The sequence below is a fragment of the Geotrypetes seraphini genome, chromosome 1 (genome assembly GCF_902459505.1).
Source record: "Geotrypetes seraphini chromosome 1, aGeoSer1.1, whole genome shotgun sequence".
In the NCBI taxonomy this organism is placed as follows: domain Eukaryota; kingdom Metazoa; phylum Chordata; class Amphibia; order Gymnophiona; family Dermophiidae; genus Geotrypetes; species Geotrypetes seraphini.
The window spans coordinates 136,471,985-136,489,898 of NC_047084.1; the positions used below are offsets into that span (position 1 = coordinate 136,471,985).

Consider the following 17,914-nt stretch of genomic DNA (forward strand, 5'->3'; position numbering starts at 1 on the left):
GCTTTCTCTACTGGATTTCTGGGCGTCTTTCCCAAAACGTCCAAACTCAATAGACGTCCAATTGAAAATGCCCCTCTCAGTTATTAAATACTAATAAACCATCAGGCCAGTGTTTAAACCCTAACGTCAACGCTAGAAGCAATTAGCTGGCATTAGGCTGCGCACATGCTCAGAGGGAATCAGCGCAAAGAGCATAGAGATGTAGTTACATGTAGCTATTCCCCCCTGATGCCCAAAACCTGCCCTTACCATGGAAATCCTAACGCTGACACCATCTTTGTCATTCTCTACTGCTCTCTCTCTCTCTCTCTCTCTGAGCAGCAGCTAGCTTTCTATAATCAGCGACTGAATGGCTCACAGACAGCGCTATTCCATTATGGCTTTTCACACTTAGTACCGTTAATCTCTAAAAAGCACAGCATTACTCTCAGCAAGTAACTGAATTTGTCCCTCCCGGTTCCCTGAGGCAGGGAAGCACACCAGTGGAGGGTGGACTTTGGCAAGAGCCACAATTCAGTACAAGGAACAAACTGTAAGTTCATTTCCTTTTTTTTTTTTTTTTTTTTTTTAAAACAGAAGTGTTTGTTTTATTGGAATGTATAAAAAGACAACAGGACAGGACCTAAAGAATAAATAAAGCAACAAGCTTGATTTTGAAAGTACAAGAGAATAAACTGGCTTTCAGAAGAGGCAATTAAGCTGCATTCAGTTCAGGACTTATCAAGTAAACCACTCAAATTACATATATTACTCCTAGTGGAATTCTGTTCAACTGTGTAGCGCAGAATTCTGCAGAGACTTACACTCTTATTTTCTCTACCTTCCTCCCCACCCGCATTTGTGGTTCAGCATCTATGTCCCCTCACTCCACCCAACCACCTCTCTCGCCTGCACCCCAAATTCCCTCCCCACTCCCCACGGTCTGGCATATCACTCTCTCTACCTCCCTCCCTGGGATCTGGATCATCTTCAGCACTCCTGTATCCTGCTTTTTTTTTTTTTTTTTTTTTTTTTTTAAAGATGTGCATTAAAGACCGATTTGCTTAAATAACTAAGAGTCCATCTGCTAATGTTCTGGGACTGTAGAGCCGACTGTTGATATCCTCACGGAGAGTCAAAACAGTGAAAAGCCTTACCTGCATGGGAGTAGCCAACGGGGTGCAGGGGGGTGAAGCTGCACCCCCCCCTAACCAACGGAAAATGAATGCAATGCTAAATGCTTGCAGCCGGCCCCGCCAGGGCCTTTCCTCTGCTGCGTTACTTCAGATGCGTCAGAAGAAAGGCCCTGGCAGGTATTTCCACGGACACGTCCAGGGGATCCGGACGGCTTTTCAAAACTTGGCACTTTCAAAAGCTTCCGGCAACGAGTGATGGTGGGACAGCATTCGCGCATGCAACGCAGTGATGTCATTGCGTCACACCAGCTAATGCCGTCCGACGTCGTGCATTGCTCGTGCAGGTCGAGGGGGGCGGGACTGGGGACAGAATGGGGCATGGCTGGCCAGAACAGGGCGGGCCTATCTAGGGGGTGGCGTCATGGGTCCGGATTTTCCAGCCTGTATATGGTGTGCCATGTTTCCTCTGCTTATCGGCTGCTGCTGCTTTGGGAGGGCTCACAGGTAAGAAATACTGACTCTACACGGGGAGGGATGGTCAATTGGAAGCCAGACATGCATGGGGGAGGGAGGAGGGTGCAAAGTTAGGAGCAGGACGGCAGGGAGATTCCACAGGGGTAGATGGTCAGAGAGTGAGAGGGGGCAGACCCGCAGAAGGAGGAGGGGAGGGGGAAGGGAAGGGGACAGATGGTGCACCGCAATTGGGGGTCAGGGAAGAGGAGAAGACATGGATGATGGGCCCACAGGGTGAAGGGGAGTGGAGGGGAAGGAAATGGATGCTGGACCCTTAAGTGGGATAGGAAGAAAGTGAGCCAGACTAGAAAGGAGGGTGGGAAGGGAGGAAGAGATGCGAGCGAGAGAGGTGGTGGGACGGGGGTGAGGGGACCCTGATGCTTCTACACTCTGGAAACATCAAATTAGTGCTCTCTGCATCTGTTATTCAATTTTGGTCTTCAGTCAGTTGAACTCAACAATGACAGAGGATCACTTGAATGGAGGGGCAAGAAAGAAGGGACGGAGGCTGGAGTTGGCAGCGGAGGGTTGCGGCCAGTCGGTACATTGGGAAAGAAGGCTAGAAATAGAAAAGGAAGTTCTGGAAAGGTTTAGCACAGATAGGCTCCTTTTGCTAAGCTGTATTCTTCAGTACTGGATGGTTCCAGACCCTCCGGCATATTGGCATTGGCGGAACCAATTGCATCCGTTGGTCATTTGGGAGGCGCGAGATGCCAGAGGGTCTAGGAAACGAAAGATGTTTTTGAATATATGGGAGCCTTATCTGCAAGTCTTACATCCTAAGGGTCGCAGTGCGGTTTTAAGATGGGTGTCCTAATTTGTTAATTAGTTGGGTTGGGAGAGTAATGGTGAGTACTGGTGGGGCGGGGTGGAGAGTATCATTGGGGGGGGAGGAGAGGAGGGGTTTGAAGAGGGGAAATGGGGTGTATTGAAGGTTCTGGCAATTAGTCAAAGATAGGATAAGTGGCTTAGGTGGGGGGAAGGGGCAGTGTGTCATTTTTGGGGTTCATAAGAGTACAGGGCTTTGGAGTGCCTTTCCACCCTCATTAATCTCACTTGCCCTATGTAGAGAAGGAAGGGGAGGGAATTTGGTTGATGTTACTCTTTTATTGTATACTAGTCTTTAAGCCCGTTACATTAACGGGTGCTAGAGATTCCTCGGCTTCCTTCCCCTCCCTGTCCCGTCAACCCCCTTGTTTCCCTTTGCACGGTCTCCCTGCTTCATCCGCTCCTTCTCCTGCGCGGGCCACCGGAGCAGAGAGGACTGGGCAGAGGGGGCTGCCAGCCGGGGCCAGCGGAGAGGAGCTAGGCGGCTGGAGGAGTAGCAGCAGCCGCTGCCGATTGCAGCCTCCGTCCCGCCTTCGCCTCCCTGGATTTGCTAGAGCGGCCTGCAAGGTTCTCCACAGTTTCTGGCGAACCTCAGCAGGCCGCTTTGAAGAGGACCGGCAGTGGGAGGGAGGAGTCGCTGGCACACGGCGCTAGCATGGGCGCCATGAGCACTGGCACAGAAGCACAGCTCACGCCACCAGGACTCACGGATTTTCGACAGCGCATGCGCGCTTAGCCTTTTATTATTATGGATGCTTGTTCTATTATTGTATATGATGCATTATTATTTGAGGTGCGCTGGTGTTGTATTTGCTGTGTTTGCATCAATAAAATTTGTATGAACCTAAAAAAAACCCCCAAAAACCCAACATTTTTTTCCAATAGCCTATTTTGTCATGTCCTCCGACCTTCAACCTTGAACAAAAGTTCTCTCAGTCTAAGATCGTTTGCACCCTCCGTAGTTCGGATCCTGGCTACGCCCGTGCTTACCTGGGCAACGAAAAGCCTTAATCCGATTGCAAACTGGTTTAAGAACACTGCACGGACAGTAAAAAAAGAGCCAGGGGATCTGCAGACTGCATTTAATGCATGCTGCTGGGGAGAAAGCATATGCAATCAGCTAAGATCAGCTTCAGCTCTGCCCGGTTCAGAAATCAGAATAAGCAGTAATTCAAGACGGCTATTCGAAACTGGGGATTGCTGGGACCATTCATAGCCAGCTGAAATCTGCGGAAGCAGTGCATTTATTATATGTTTTAAACCAAGCCGAGGGTGCGTATTTAGTCGGCTCTGAAGCCTGCTAGTTCGATAAGAAGTTGGAACCTCTCTTTTCCTCAGAAATTATCAAATTAAAAGAAATGCACTGCTTAAGAAATCATTGATCTGCGTTTTAAGTAAAGCTGAACTGCTGGAGAATTATAGAGTGTGCAGTCAGCTCTAGAAAGCCAAAGATTAGTGGATTCTCAAGCTCACACCGCCTTTGAAAGCCATTTCATGCGTAGAACTCAGGCTGCATAAATAATAAGGCAGGCGCTGTGTTCAGAGATCAGGAGCTGGGTCCCCGTCGTCCGTTGAACAAAGTAACCCTTCTTACATAGAAACATAGAAAACATAGAATATGATGGCAGAAAAGGGCTGTAGCCCATCAAGTCTGCCCACGCTAATGACCCACCCCCAGACTTCACCCGGCTAGAGATCCCACATGCACATCCCATTTCTTTTTGAAATCGAGCACGCTGCTGGCGTTAATCACCTGCAATGGAAGTTCATTCCAATGATCGACTACCCTTTCGGTGAAGAAATACTTCCTGGCGTCGCCATGAAATTGCCCGCCTTTGATTTTCAGCGGATGACCTCTTGTGGTTGAAGGTCCTTTAAGAAAGAAGATATCGTCTTCCACCTCGATGCGGCCCGTGATATATTTAAAAGTCTCAATCATGTCCCCCCCCTCTCTCTACGTTCCTCGAGCGAGTATAGCTGCAGTTTATTCAGTCTTTCCTCATATGGGAGGTTCTTGAGTCCCGAGACCATCCTGGTGGTCATTCGCTGAACCGACTCGATTCTCCGCACATCTTTTTGATAATGTGGTCTCCAGAATTGAACACAATATTCAAGATGAGGTCTCACCATGGATCTGTACAGGGGCATTATGACTTCGGGCCTCCGGCTGACGAAACCTCTACGGATGCATCCCACCATTTGTCAAGCCTTGGATGCCAGGAACAACTCCAGAAGCTTCTTAAGGGGGAAAAAAGTTTTACTTTTAGTCTAACGCACTTAATTGGTACATATTATGATCCGGGCACCATCTGACTACATGGTATACTGTGAAAATGGCTGCCGAAATTGGATCGTGCGTAACTCGAAAGGGCGCATTGCCCTGGGAGGGGCCCAGGTGGGTTAGGGGTGCTCATGAATAGCGGGGATCTGCACCTAATTTACACCAGGCGTAAGTCCTCACGCCGAAAGCCGAGCGCCAAATTTGAGTGCTCGAGTCTGTTCTATAAAGCGCTCGTTCTTGGAATGTGCTTTCTAGAATACCAAAGAGGAAGGCGTGGCCTAGTGGCTAGAGCTATAGCCCCGGCTCCCTGAGGTTGTGGGTTCAAATCCCGTGTTGTTTCTTCTGACCTTGGGCAAATCACTCAATCCTCCCATTGCCCCAGATACATTAGAAAGATTGTGAGCCCACCAGGACAGATAGGGAAAATACTTGAATATTACATTACATTACATTAGTGATTTCTATTCCGCCAATACCTTGCGACTCAAGGCGGATTGCAAAAGGAGTTATCTGGCCGTTTCCAGAGGAATTGAAGAGAAGAGCGGGTTGCTTCAGAGAAATTGGGAAGAGTCTTGCGGTGTTAGTTTGTCTTCAAGGATTTCTTGAATAGCAGGGTTTTTATTTCTTTTCTTCTTTTTTTTTAGTTCATTAATTTTATTGAATATTATAAGTAATATACAGAAAGCAGTTCAAATACATAAAAATTGAATAAGAAATAGTGATGTAGAAACAAAAGAAACCATAATTGCTGTTATTTGCATATAGTAGATTAGTAAGAAGAATTCAGAGTATTTGAAACTGCTAAGAAAAGAAATAGAAAGGATAGAAAAGCAGAGAAGATGAATTGAAATAAAAAAGAAAAAAGAGAGATAAAGAAAGAGAGAGAGAAAGAGAGAGAGGCAGAAGTGTCTACAAGGCAGAATGAACATATGAATCTAAGAATGACCAAGGTGATTTATTTCGCACCAAATTTGTAGATAAACGAGATATCGTGTTCTTTTCATATGCATATGATTCGAATTTGTGGTACATGCTCAAGGAGTTCCACCAAAAGGTGTAGTCTAGTAGTGTGGGTGACTTCCAATTTTTCAAAATGTGCATTTTATTTCTTTTCTGAATGATTTGTAGACTGGGGTAAATTGGGGTAGTTCTGTTTTGCTGCCTGTGTGCCTAGAAGGCCATCGCACAGTTTTTTTTTTTTGTGATGCCTCTGATTGGGGGATCTATGAAGGATTTGTGGGTTCTCCTATGCCTGGTTGAGGTACTTTTGGATTAGGCGGTTGTTGAGGTAGGCAGTAGAATTTGAATTGCACTCTTGCTTGTATTGGGAGCCAGTGTGAGTCGAGAAATGCCGCCTTGATGTGGTCGTGTTTCCTCAGTGAATAGATAAGTCTTAGCGCTGTGTTTTGAACTGTTCGTAGTTGTTTTATCATGGTTGTAGGGCAGGGGACATGTTGCAGTAGTCTAGAAGACCTAGGACTAGGGACTGGACCAAGAGCTGGAATTGTAAACCGCTTAGATAACCTTTATAGGTGGAATATAAAAACCTAATAAATAAAATTTGATCAGCACTAAATTTTCAATGCCGTATATAGAATCTGGCCCTATATCTATATATATAAAATCGGATGTATATATGTATGTGCCGCGATCACGCAAAAACGGCTTGACCGATTTGAACGAAACTTGGTATGCCGATCCCTCACTACCTGGGGTGATATGTTCTGGGGGTCTCACGGCCCACCTGCACATGTGGGCGGAGCTACAAACATAAAATCAGATTTCACCCATTCATGTCAATGGAAAAAATGTAAAAAGCTGCCATTCTCACAGTAATTCAAAAACGGCTTGACCGATTTGAATGAAACTTGGTATGCAGATCCCTCACTACCTGGGTTGATATGTTCTGGGGGTCTCGCGGCCCACCTGCACATGTGGGCGGAGCTACAAACATAAAATCAGATTTCACCCATTCATGTCAATGGAAAAAATGTAAAACAGCTGCCAACGCAAAAACGGCTTGCCCGATTTGAACGAAACTTGGTATGCCGATCCCTCACTACCTGGGGTGATATGTTCTGGGGGTCTCACGGCCCACCTGCACATGTGGGCGGAGCTACAAACATAAAATCAGATTTCACCCATTCATGTCAATGGAAAAAATGTAAAAAGCTGCCATTCTCACAGTAATTCAAAAACGGCTTGACCGATTTGAATGAAACTTGGTATGCAGATCCCTCACTACCTGGGTTGATATGTTCTGGGGGTCTCGCGGCCCACCTGCACATGTGGGCGGAGCTACAAACATAAAATCAGATTTCACCCATTCATGTCAATGGAAAAAATGTAAAACAGCTGCCAACGCAAAAACGGCTCGCCCGATTTGAACGAAACTTGGTATGCCGATCCCTCACTACCTGGGGTGATATGTTCTGGGGGTCTCACGGCCCACCTGCACATGTGGGCGGAGCTACAAACATAAAATCAGATTTCACCCATTCATGTCAATGGAAAAAATGTAAAAAGCTGCCATTCTCACAGTAATTCAAAAACGGCTTGACCGATTTGAATGAAACTTGGTATGCAGATCCCTCACTACCTGGGTTGATATGTTCTGGGGGTCTCGCGGCCCACCTGCACATGTGGGCGGAGCTACAAACATAAAATCAGATTTCACCCATTCATGTCAATGGAAAAAATGTAAAACAGCTGCCAACGCAAAAACGGCTTGCCCGATTTGAACGAAACTTGGTATGCCGATCCCTCACTACCTGGGGTGATATGTTCTGGGGGTCTCACGGCCCACCTGCACATGTGGGCGGAGCTACAAACATAAAATCAGATTTCACCCATTCATGTCAATGGAAAAAATGTAAAAAGCTGCCATTCTCACAGTAATTCAAAAACGGCTTGACCGATTTGAATGAAACTTGGTATGCAGATCCCTCACTACCTGGGTTGATATGTTCTGGGGGTCTCGCGGCCCACCTGCACATGTGGGCGGAGCTACAAACATAAAATCAGATTTCACCCATTCATGTCAATGGAAAAAATGTAAAACAGCTGCCAACGCAAAAACGGCTTGCCCGATTTGAACGAAACTTGGTATGCCGATCCCTCACTACCTGGGGTGATATGTTCTGGGGGTCTCACGGCCCACCTGCACATGTGGGCGGAGCTACAAACATAAAATCAGATTTCAGCCATTCATGTCAATGGAAAAAATGTAAAAAGCTGCCATTCTCACAGTAATTCAAAAACGGCTTGACCGATTTGAACGAAACTTGGTATGCAGATCCCTCACTACCTGGGATGATATGTTCTGGGGGTCTCGCGGCCCACCTGCACATGTGGGCGGCGCTACAAACATAAAATCAGATTTCACCCATTCATGTCAATGGAAAAAATGTAAAACAGCTGCCAACGCAAAAACGGCTTGCCCGATTTGAACGAAACTTGGTATGCCGATCCCTCACTACCTGGGGTGATATGTTCTGGGGGTCTCACGGCCCACCTGCACATGTGGGCGGAGCTACAAACATAAAATCAGATTTCACCCATTCATGTCAATGGAAAAAATGTAAAACAGCTGCCAACGCAAAAACGGCTTGCCCGATTTGAACGAAACTTGGTATGCGGATCCCTCACTACCCGGGATGATATGTTCTGGGGGTCTCGTGGCCCAACTGCACACGTGGGCGGAGCTACAAACATAACTTCAGATTTCACCCATTCAAGTCAATGGAAAAAATGTAAAAAGCTGTGGGACCGATTTGAACTAAACTTGGTATGCAGATCCCTCACTACCTGGGGTGATAAGTTCTGGGGGTCTCGCGGCCCACAACTCTATGTTGCTTGCTCAAGGGTGGGTTCACCCAAGAATTTATATGTTCTTGCTCCTGGAGGTGAAACTAAAATTGTTGTTTATAATCAAGTTTTGCGTTAGTTGTATTGTATTCATTTTGTCAAATATTTCACATTATAATTTGAATATATGTGTGTGTGTATGTATGTATGTTCCAGCATAACTCTTCAATGCATGGACAGATTTCAACCAAACTTGACATACACATTACTTACTATCTGAGGACAAACACTGTGGGGTGGGAAGGGGGGGGATATGTAAAAATGATTGAAAATGACAGATTTTAGTATCTACCCCATAGTGTTTTCGGGCTCACACATGAATACTCAGCATAACTCTGAAACGCATGGAGAGATTTCAACCAAACTTGGTACACATATGACTTACTATCTGGGGAAAAATATTGTGCAGGTGGGACGTGGTAAAATACTGTGGGGGTGGGAAGGGGGTGATATGTTAAAATTATCAAAAGCGACAGATATTAATGTCCAACCCATAGTTTTCGGGCTCGCAGAGATGAATACCGACACTCCCGATGCCGTTTAAGTCTAAGTTCAGCCCCATAGAGAGGGACATTCCTTTGGGACATGTGAGGGTAGGGGGTTGGGACATGGGGGTGGGGCATATGGGACATGTGGGGGGGGGGGGTAACGTGGGACATAGGGGGGTGGGACATGTAGGGGGTTGGACATTTTGGGATAAATAAATATCCGGGCAACACCGGGTTATCAGCTAGTTTATTTATATAAAATCTTTGTTATAGGCCTAAAACCTGGGTGGCTTACAAATAAAACAACCACAGACTCAGACATTCACAAAATAAAAAAAAAAACTATCGTTTACATCGATAAATATAACAGAACATCTGTAAGATTGTGCTAATACACAAATCTTCTTAAATACAATCCATCATCATTTTAATGACACGCCTGGATAAAACAAATACGGTATGTCTTCAATACCTTCTTAAAAACAAGCACATTCTCACCGAAGCGCAAATTTGCAGAAACTCAATTCCATAAGGTTGGACCAGCCGCTGAAAAAAATTTCGCTCTTATTCCCACGTCCAACCACGTGCGTTTCTCAGATCTTAGTGTACGCCCTGGCTCATAAATCCGCAAAACCTCACTAAAATTAGCCGCAATCTTTATGGGGCCAATTCTGTAACTGGGTGCCTCTGTCTGGATGCTCCTAAGGTGGGCGGCAGGAGCCCATTTCTTAATGGAACCAAAGTGCCAGGCTTTGATATTAAATTGGCATGATTCTATCATTTGCTTGTGTGTGTGATTATGCGGTGACGGGACTAAAGCGTGCTGGACAATTGCGCGCTGATAAGCCTGCTAAGACATATGTGCGCAGGACGTCAGCGCGCCAGATTAGAAGGTAAGTTTAAAGCGCTCCGAGAGGTGGGGGGGGAGAAACCCCCCCACTTTACTTAGAACAGTTGCCGCTGCCATTGCGGTGGGGTGGGGGGGGGAACCCCCACTTACAGAGGAAACTGTAATTTTTCATTAAAACACTGGGAAAAATGATACTTTCCTCTGTAATTGGGGGGGGGGGGTCCCCCCAAATCCCCAATGGCAGCGGCAGTGTTCTAAGTAAACTGGGGGGGGGTTCTCCCCCCAACCCTCCCCAGAGTACTTTAAACTTACATTTAATCTGGCACGCTCACGTCCTGCGTGCATTTGTCTTAGCGGGTTTGTCAGCGTGCAATTGTCCCGCGCTCTTTCATCTATGCGAACATAAGAACATAAGAATTGCCGCTGCTGGATCAGACCAGTGGTCCATCGTGCCCAGCAGTCCACTCCCACGGCGGCCCTTAGGTCAAAGACCAGTGCCCTGACTGAGTCTAGCCTTACCTGTGTATGTTCCGGTTTATAAGAACATAAGAATTGCTGGTTATGCAGTAGCCCCCAGACTGAAGATCTGTTATGGAATGCTGGCATAATCCAGCATTGCTGTGCTTAAAATTGAGGCGCCCACATCTACACCAACCGTAGAGCCAGTGTCAGTGTAGGTGTCGAAATGTGAGAGATACCCAAGATATAAGCTTAAGTGGAAGCCTCACCTATGACCCAAACGTACTCCACCCTCTGTACCTCCCCTTCTAAATACTTACTCTGTAATAAGTCATGTGGGTGTTTGCAGTACGAGCTTAGACAACATACTGGCATAGATGAGTATAAGTGCGTACCTTTGCATGTATATACTAATATTCTAAGACCAAAAAGGGAGTGAGGAAGGGACACAGGTCAAACCGCTATAAGGACAATTAGTTTAATAGAATGTCAACAAATTAAGGTTAAAAGTACACATGAATAAAACGTGACAGGCATAGAAGGTCCTTTGTAATAAAATATATACTGGACCCCAACACGGTCCGTGTTTCGGCCAAGTATCCTCTTCCTCAGGGGTGTAAAAGGTGGCCCAGTAGTTGGCGCCAAATTGCAAAAAATCAAGCCAAAATGGTTACTTGCGGTATGTATTATAAAATTCCTGCTGTCTGGCACAATTTCCACAAAAACAGTGTGTCTCCTGATGAAAGCATTCTTATTACACTGAAACTTGGATCCTTGTTGGGACTATAAATAGAAATAAAGATTTCCCACTAGTTGAATCTATTTCACTAGGGTGAAATACTCACGTGGATTAAAAACTGGCTGGAGCACAGGAAACAGAGAGTGGGGGTAAATGGACAATACTCGGACTGGAAGAGCATCATCAGTGGGGTGCCGCAGGGCTCAGTGCTTGGACCCGTGCTCTTCAACATATTCATAAACGATCTGGACATAGATGCGATGAGCGAGGTGGTAAAATTTGCGGACAATACGAAGTTATTCAGAGTAATGAAGACGCAGAGTAGCGAAGATCTACAACGTGACATAATCAGGCTCGAGAAATGGGCTGCGACATGGCAGATGAGGTTCAACGTGGACAAGTGCAAAGTGATGCATGTTGGTAACAAAAGTCTCATGCACAAATACAGGATGTCCGGAGTGGTACTTGGAGTGACCTCCCAGGAAAGGGATTTGAGAGTTCTGATCGACAAGTCGATGAAGCCGTCCATACAATGTGTGGCAGCAGCAAAAAGGGCAAACAGAATGCTAGGAATGATAAAGAAGGGGATCACGAACAGATCAGAGAAGGTTATCATGCCGCTGTACCGGGCCATGGTACGCCCTTACCTGGAGTACTGCGTCCAGCACTTGTCGCCGTACATGAAGAAGGACACGGTACTACTCGAAAAGGTCAAGAGAAGAATGACTAAGATGGTTAAGGGGTTGGAGGAGCTGCCGTACAGTGAAAGATTAGAGAAACTGGGCCTCTTCTCCCTAGAACAGAGGAGATTGAGTGGGGACATGATCGAAACATTCAAGATACTGAAGCGGATAGACTTAGTAGCTAATGACAGGTTGTTCACCCTCTCCAAGGTAGGGAGAACAAGAGGGCGCTCTCAAAAGTTGAAAGGGATAGATTCCGTACAAAAGTAAGGAAGTTCTTCTTCACCCAGAGGGTGGTAGAAAACTGGAACACTCTTCCGGAGTCTGTCATAGGGGAACACACCCTCCAGGGATTCAAGACTAAATTAGACAAGTTCCTGCTGAAGAAGGACGTACGTTGGTAGGGCTAGTGTCAGTTAGGGCACTGGTCTTTGACCAGAGGGCCGCCGCGTGAGCGGACTGCTGGGCATGATGGACCACTGGTCTGACCCAACAGCGGCATTTCTTATGTTCTTATGTTGAATAGACGTTTTATTGGATTGTCTGGACTTTATGGCAGGGTGGTCTTCTTCTCTCTGCTTTCTAGGTTGTTAAGAACATAACAATAGCCTTATTGGGTCAGATCAATAGCCCATCAAGCCCAGTAGCCCGTTCTCATGGTGGCCAATCTAGGTCCCTAGTACCTGGCCAAAACCCAAGGAGTAGCAACATTCTATGCTACCGATCCAGGGCAAACAGGCTTCCCCCATGTCTTTCTCAATAACAGCCTATGACTTTTCCTCCAGGAACTTGTCCAATCCTTTCTTAAAACCAGCTACACTATCCACTCTTACCACATCCTCTGGCAATACGCTCCAGAGCTTAACTATTTCTCTGAGTGAAAAACATTTCCTCCTATTGGTTTTAAAAGTATTTTCCTGTAACATCATCGAGTGTCCCCTAGTCTGTCATTTTTGACGGAGTTAAAAATCGATCCACTTGTACCCATTCTACTCCACTCAGGATTTTATAGACTTCAATCCTATCTCCCCTCAACAGTCTCTTTTCCAAGCTGAAGAGCCCCAACCGTTTTAGTCTTTCCTCATACGAGAGGAGTTCCATCCCCTTTACCATCTTGGTCGCTCTTCTTGGAACCTTTTCTAGCGCCACTATATAATTTTTGAGATAAGGAGACCAGAATTGAACGCAATACTCCAGATAAGGTTGCACCATACAGGGGCATTATGACATTCTTAGTCTTGTTAACTATCCATTTTTAAATAATTCCTAGCATCCTGTTTGATTTTTTTGGCCACCGCATATTGGGCAGAAGGTTTCATTGTATTGTTAGTGCATGTTGTCAAAAAAATGAATAATAATTGTGATTGGAAAACCTAAAATGCATCTATTGTGTGATACAGGAGCCCTGGTTCAATCTGGAACAAATTTGGCCGGAGAACCGCTGGACACTCTTCAGCTTTGTTGATATTCCTTCCCACTCACTGTCTAAATTTTGCTTGGGCAAGTTGTTGTCTGCAGAAACCTTACCTGAACAAAAAAAGGCAGCCCTGGAAGCATTTCTAAACTCAATTAACCCCTCTTCTACGAAACCGTGCTATCGGATTTTAGTGGAGAGAGCCACGCTGAATGACTCGCGCTGCTCCCGACGCTCATCCTATGAGCGTCGGGAGCAGCGCGGGTCATTCAGGGTGGCTCTCTGCACTAAAAACCACTAGTGTGGTTTCGTAGAAGAGGGGGGTTAAACATTTGCCAGTCACCGCTAGTATTCATTCTGGGATTCAATGAAATCCATGGAAATACATTTAAAACAAAGAAGAGAAAATATATATTTTTTCACTCAATAAATAATTATGCTGTAGAACTTGTAGCCTGAAGATATGGTAACAGCGGTTAGCGCATTTGGGTTAAAAAAAAAAGTATGGACAAATTCCAGGAGGAAAAGTCAATAACCTGCTATTGAGACAGACATAGGGGGTAAACCACTGCTTGCCCTGGATTGGTGGAATGGAATGTTGCTACTGCTTGAGATTCGGTAATCTTGCTTTCCTTTGGGATTCTGCATGGAGTGATATTACTATTTAAGTATTTGTGACCCGGATTGGCCATTGTGGAAACAGGATTCCGGGCTAGATGGACCATTGGTCTGACCCAGTATGGCTATTTGTATCTTCTTATGTGAGCCAAGTATAGGGCAATCAAGCCATTGTGACATCACTGATGAGGTCGGCTCTTAGGAATTGGTGGAATGAAGCATGATGACATCACAATCTCAGCTCTAGAATGTTGCTACTCTGGGTTTCTGCCAGATACTTGGGACCTGGGCTGGCCTTTATGGAAACAGGATACCTGGCTAGAAGGACTGGTGGTCTGACCCAGTATGGCTATTCAATAACTGTCCAGATAATGATGAGAAAGTTAAAGCTTGAAAGTCATTTTCAAGCATTTCATTGGAAGCACTGCTATTAAAGCGTATAATGGAAGCAGTATAGCAGGGTATTACTACTACTTCCTCATGAACTTCTAATTTTCTGTTTTAGGGCCCTTTTACTAATCTGCACTAAAATATGGCCTTGTTATTATTAGCAGCAAAACACACTCCCAAAAATTACTGCCAAAACCTAACCCAGATACAACAATGAGGCAGAAATAGTCAAAAGGGTTCACAAAGGGGGCGCTCAGGAACCAAAACTGTGCACACCATGTAACACGCGTGAAAAAGAGCAGAATGATATCAGTTGTTAAGGGTGCTCTCAGTGTGAGCAAGCAGTAACGGGAGACAAGCTCCAATACTTTGTAACCCCACCCGCACACCATCACTGAGCACCCTGGGCGTGCAATAAATCAAAGTGAAAATGTTCACAAATCAACAGCGAGTAAATCAACTAAAGTGAATAACAGGTGAGACCTGAGCGACCCCCTACGTGAACCCTACCAGCCAAACCCCAGCACAAAATCAAAACATCAGAAAAAAAGTAACTTAACTGAAAAATGAAGCAGGAAGTCATCTCAAAAGCACAAAAGTGAAACGCGTCCGGAAAACAGGTTCAACCGAGCTGGTTTCGGGGAAGAACCCTTCTTCAGGAACCCATGAACCCGACGAAAAAAAATGTGGGCGGCTGGAGGGCGGGGCGCAACTGATATCATTCTGCTATTTTTCACACGGGTTGCGTGGTGTGCACAGTTTTGGTTCCTGAGCGCTCCCTTTGTGAACCCTTTTGACTATTTCTGCCTCATTGTTGTATCTTGTTATTATTAGCGCAAGGGTTTCCCATGCACTGAGGCCTAGTGTGGGATGCCTGAGGGTGTCTTGTGGGGTTCATAGATAACGGCGCGAAAGACAAAAGCGCGCGCCGACAATTGAACGCAGCGCGCGCCGCCACGCCACTCTAAATTACAGTTTTTAGGGGCTCCGACGGGGGGGGGTTTGTTGGGGAACCCCCCCAGTTTACTTAATAGACATCGCGCCGGCGTTATGGGGGGTTTGGGGGGTTGTAACCAGTGTTCCCGCTAAGGTGCGTTGGCCTGCGCGCGCGCACAAAATATTACATCGCAGCGCAAAGTTTCTCTTCACAGCGCACACACGCGTCGCAAAGGTAAGGGGAGGTAAGGTAAGGGGACGCATTGGGGGGATTGCACTTCCCCACAATTGCCATGCTTCGGTTCCTCTTCTTCCTTCCTTCCTCCCCCCCCCCCCCCCCCGCGGGACCCTGCGGCACCATCAACTCTTACTCCCTCTAATGTCGGCCCTGCAGCTCCAGACTTCCTCGCACCTTCTCCCCTCCCCCTTTGGATCGCTATTATTTTAAATGTTATAGCCGCGGAGCTGTATCCATCAGTGGAGATGTCTAACCTCGGCCTGCCCCGGAACTCTTACTGCAACAGTGACTTCCTGTTCCTGCCTAGACGGGCGGCTGCTGCAGTAAGAGTTCCGGGGCAGGCCGAGGTTAGACATCTCCACTGATGGATACAGCTCCGCGGCTATAACATTTAAAATAATAGCGATCCAAAGGGGGAGGGGAGAAGGTGCGAGGAAGTCTGGAGCTGCAGGGCCGACATTAGAGGGAGTAAGAGTTGATGGTGCCGCAGGGTCCCGCGGGGGGGGGGGGGGAGGAAGGAAGGAAGAAGAGGAACCGAAGCATGGCAATTGTGGGGAAGTGCAGAGCTGCAGGGAAGAGTGTTGCGGTACCCAGCTGGAGGGAGAAGGAAGATGAGGGAGGGAATTAAAGGAGATGCCAGGGCTTGGAGCATAGGAGGAAGGTATGCCAGTCTAAGGGAAAAGGAAGGGGGAGATGTGAGAGCATGGAGGGGGAGCGAAAGATGGAAGAAAAGGAAAGGAGAGAGATGCCAGAGAATCAGGGAAGGGGAGATACCAGACTATGAGGAGAGGTGTGGGAGAGGGAAGGCGAGGAGAGAGATGCCAGACCAATGGGGTGAAAGGAGAGATGGAAGGGGGAGGCATACAGTTTCTGGAAGGGGCATAGAAGGAGAGAAGATGCCATATAGGGGAAGAGAGACGGCAGACAGTGAATGGAAGGAAGAGAGTTACAAGAAGATGAGGAAAGGAGAAACCACAGAAGACAAAGGTAGAAAAAAATTTCTATTTATTTATTGCTTTAGGAGACATGTGTCACTGTTTCTGTGAAGCATTGTATGCAGAGTCCAGCTTCTTGCTGGTTCAATTTAACCTTTGTCTATGTATTTTTATTTTATCCCCCCTTTTACAAAACTGTGAAGCGTTTTTAGCACCAGCCTTGGTGGTAGCAGCTCTGATGCTCAGAATTTTATGAGCATCAGAGCTGTTACCTCCGTAGCTAAAATCCACACTACAGTTTTGTAAAAGAGGGAGGGGTTAGTTTGTGATTACATATTCCTTACTAGGCGAAGGTGTTTTCTGTGTTCTGTGTGTTCGAAAGACATGGTTTTCTGTTAGGATTGACGGTGTAGGATTGATCTGTGCTGGTCTGGCTTGTTTAGTTTTACAATGGGTGTATTGATGTACTGCTCACTGCAATATGTAAGATGCTGCCTTTTCCTAGGTACTCATGTGTGACGTGTGGTTTGTTACTAAAAATCATGTTTTTCTTACAGATGGGGGGGGGTGCCAAAAAATGATGGGCCCCGGATGTTACATATGCTAGGTACGCCACTGTATGTAAAGATACCAGAAAGCTGGCGTAGCAAAAACTTCTAAGTTTTGAGTATTTAACCCTCCCACAATCTCACGGGCACTCGTTTCAAGTTTATTGAGATTTTGATTTAAACGCAATATCAAATATTTTCAATGCGTATAACAAAAATAAATTTGGGGAAATAAATAAAACCATTTGAACCAGTGTTCCCGCTAAGCTGCGCTGGTGTGCGCTGGCGCACAAAATATTACATCGCAGCGCACACGTTTCTCGTCACAGCGCACGATCGGAAGAGGCGTACGGCAGATGGCAGGGCGGCGAGAGGAGAATCGGGCGAGTTGGCTCATAACTTGCTGGCGCCCGATATTTTTGGCTCACGGTGAAAAAAGTTTGCTCACAACACCCGCCCGCTTAGAGGGAACACTGGTTGTAACCCTCCACATTTTACTGTAAACTGAACTTTTTCCCTAAAAACAGGGAAAAAGTGAAGTTTTCAGTAAAATGTGGGGAGTTACAACCCCCCACACCCCCCACAACGCGGCGCGATGTCTATTAAGTAAAGTGGGGGGTTCACCCCCACGCCCCCCCCCGTCGGAGCGCTAAAAACAGTAATTTAGAGCGGTGCAGCGGCGGGCGCTGCGCTCAATTGTCTGGGCGCGCTTTTGTCCTGGCGCGCTTTTGACCTGACACCGTCTTGTGGTAGTATATCATTCAATGCAAGTGCAAGGAAGGATGTTCCACTGGTAAAACAGGCCAGATGCTAAAGACTAGGATAAACTTATAGAAACATAGAAACATAGAAACATAGAAATAGACGGCAGATAAGGGCCACGGCCCATCTAGTCTGCCCACCCCAATGACCCACCCAATGATACAGATATCATAGAGGGTGCTGAAAAGTTTCTCAGCCCAGGCAACCAACTTCCTAAATTCTGAGCGTTATTTTGCTACTGTAGCTGAAA

General features: G+C 46.3%; 1 long non-coding RNA gene across 1 annotated transcript; it reads right to left on the reverse strand.

The window, feature by feature from the left end:
- Positions 1–573: 573 nt before the first annotated feature.
- On the reverse strand, positions 574–17,247 carry LOC117363608. The gene is made up of 3 exons (XR_004540107.1): positions 17,237–17,247; positions 13,804–13,805; positions 574–816 (listed from the first exon to the last, which is right to left on the reverse strand). It is a non-coding gene; the product is annotated as an uncharacterized LOC117363608 (long non-coding RNA).
- Positions 17,248–17,914: the final 667 nt, after the last annotated feature.